The 2,895-nt window shown below is 47.3% G+C and overlaps 1 pseudogene; it reads left to right on the top strand.

Annotated features, from left to right (window-relative positions):
* Positions 1–512: 512 nt before the first annotated feature.
* LOC136322791 (aurora kinase B pseudogene) lies at positions 513–1,728 on the top strand (annotated as a pseudogene).
* Positions 1,729–2,895: the final 1,167 nt, after the last annotated feature.

Below are 2,895 nucleotides of genomic sequence, written 5' to 3'. Positions count from 1 at the left end.
CTAAGTCAGGATTTGCTAATGCAGAGTGTGTAAATAATCATGTGGGTTTACCCCCTTTTCATAAACCTGGAAACTCTGGGGAAACAGTGGGGTAAAAACACATTTGTCAACTCTCATATACCAGCTGAATGCAATGACCAGAAAGAACAAAAGAGGAAGGAAAACGACAAGTCACTGAAACCGGAGATGATGCATATTATAAACATTTTAAGACTATGTGCTAGATATAACATAGATTAGAACACATTCAAAGACGACACCAGGAAGCAAAACACACCTTTCCTGATGGGTGCTGTTCGGGCCCTGCCCTTCACCGAGTGGGGACAGCCTTCCCCTAGTTCAGGGGTAGTCGACCTTTTTATACCTACCGCCCACTTTTGTATCTCTGTTAGTAGTAAAATTTTCTAACCGCCCACTGGTTCCACAGTAATGGTGATTTATAAAGTAGGGAGGTAACTTTATAAAATTTATAAAGCAGAGTTGGAAAGAGCCTCTGCTGGGACCCGGCCAGGGTAATTCAGTCGTTTGTCAGCCGCCTGGAGTTGAACTGTGCCACGGACCTCAGCTCTCTTCCTCCTTTTCCTCTAAGGATGACTCAGAAGGAGAACACCTACCCCTGGCCCTACGGCCGGCAGATGGCTCAGTCTGGCCTGAACACCCTGCCACAGAGAGTCCTCCACAAGGAGCCTACCACCCCATCTTCGCTTGTCCTCACAGGCTGCTCCAATGCCCAGCCCACAACTGCCCCTGGCCAGAACAGCAGTGGGACACCCAACTTAATGCGGTCTTTCACAATTGATGATTTTGAGATTGGGCGTCCTCTGGGCAAAGGCAAGTTTGGAAACGTGTACTTAGCCCGGGAGAAGAAAAGCCATTTTATCATGGCGCTCAAGGTCCTCTTCAAATCTCAGATAGAGAAGGAGGGTGTCGAGCACCAGCTTCGCAGGGAGATCGAGATCCAGGCACACTTGCAGCATCCCAACATTTTGTGTCTCTACAACTATTTCTATGACCGTCGAAGGATCTACTTGATTCTGGAGTATGCCCCCCCCCCCGCCGTGGGGAGCTCTATAAGGAGTTGCAGAAGTGCCGCACTTTTGACGAGCCGCGAACAGCCACGATCATGGAGGAGCTGGCTGACGCTTTGATGTATTGCCACAGGAAAAAAGTGATTCACAGAGACATAAAGCCAGAGAACCTACTCTTGGGGCTGCAGGGGGAGTTGAAGATTGCTGACTTCGGCTGGTCTGTGCATGCCCCCTCCCTGAGGAGGAAGACAATGTGTGGCACCCTGGACTACCTGCCTCCAGAGATGATTGAGGGGCGCATGCACAACAAGAAAGTGGACCTGTGGTGCATCGGAGTACTCTGCTATGAGCTGCTGGTGGGAAACCCCCCCTTTGAGAGCGCATCACACAATGAAACTTACCGGCGCATTGTAAAGGTGGACCTGAAATTCCCCTCTTCCATGCCCGTGGGAGCCCAGGACCTCATCTCCAAGCTGCTCAAACATAACCCCTCAGAACGTCTGCCCTTGGCCCAGGTCTCAGCCCACCCTTGGGTCCGGGCCCACTCTCGGAGGGTGCTGCCACCCTCGGCCCTTCAGTCTGTCCCTTGAATCGTCCCTGTCATTTACTCAGTTGCATCTATATTTGTATGTCTGTATATGTGTGGTTGGAAGGTGGGGGTCTCTGGCCTGTTCCCTTATCTGTATTCTACCTCTTTTTATTTAGTAAAGGCTGAAGCTTTTTATAAAAAAAAATAAAATAAAATAAAGCAGAGTTACAGCAAGTTAAAGCATATCATAATAATTACTTACCAAGTAATTTATGTTGGATTTTTGCTGTTTGGCAGAATAAATCTTTATAAAACAACTTACTATAGTTAAATCTATCTTTTTATTTATATCAATACTTTGGTTGCTCCGCTACCACCCACCATGAAAACTGGAACACCCACTAGTGGGAAGTAGGGACCAGGTTGACTACCACTGCCCTAGTTGCTGAGTGTTGGCTGCTAAAGACTCCCAGCTTCCCTCTCCATCCAATTCTCCCAGTTCCCTCTAGGATAGCCAGAGACCAGGGACTAATTGACACAGAGGACAAAAGGCTGGGCCCCTTGCCTAAAGACAAAATCAATTCTGAGTTGCAGTTTTTCCTCAGAAATGCGTAAGGAAGCAGGATTAATCTCCATCCGAGGAACCATACCTTGCTTAGCTTTTTCCTTTCCCCTCCCCTACTTTCCTTTCCTCCTGAGAACCCCCTCTCAATAAAATACTTTTCAAAGAGTCCCCCTTTAAACCCTTGCTTCTGGGTAACTAGATGTCTCAAAGAGACTTTAACAAGAGTACATTGTTGTGGCATGCAGGTGGAAAACATCCTGGGAAATTCTATCAGTATCTCCTAAATGAATGGGTCCAGCATTGGATGTATGGCTAGGCTATGGGAAGGACTGAGAAAATCCATTCTGGAGTTCTTTCTCCTGACTTAGAGCTATTATATTCCAAGTCAGCAGTAGCTCAGTCAAAGCTATTTGTCTTACTCGGAGATGGTTTTCCAGTAGCAATGTTCTGATCTGAGAAGGAGACCCACTGCAGCATTTATCAATTGCTGCAAAACAAATCACCCCAAATGTATTGACTTAAAACAACACACATTCTGTGGACTAGGAATCCGAGCATGGCCTAGCTGGGTCTTATGTTTTTTTATGCTTCAGGGTCTTTCACAGACGTTAATTAAGGTTCTGTCCGGGCCTGAGGTCTCATCTGAGGCTCAACTGGAAAAGGATCTTATTTCCCAGCTCATGTGGTGGTTGACAGTATTCAGTTCTGGGCTGTCAGATCGAGAGCCTCAGCTCCTTGTTAGCTGTTGGCTGGAGGCTACCCTCAGATGCTTG

This window comes from Saccopteryx bilineata, chromosome 2 (assembly GCF_036850765.1).
Source record: "Saccopteryx bilineata isolate mSacBil1 chromosome 2, mSacBil1_pri_phased_curated, whole genome shotgun sequence".
Lineage (NCBI taxonomy): Eukaryota > Metazoa > Chordata > Mammalia > Chiroptera > Emballonuridae > Saccopteryx > Saccopteryx bilineata.
This window is presented reverse-complemented; position numbering and strand designations above follow the sequence as displayed.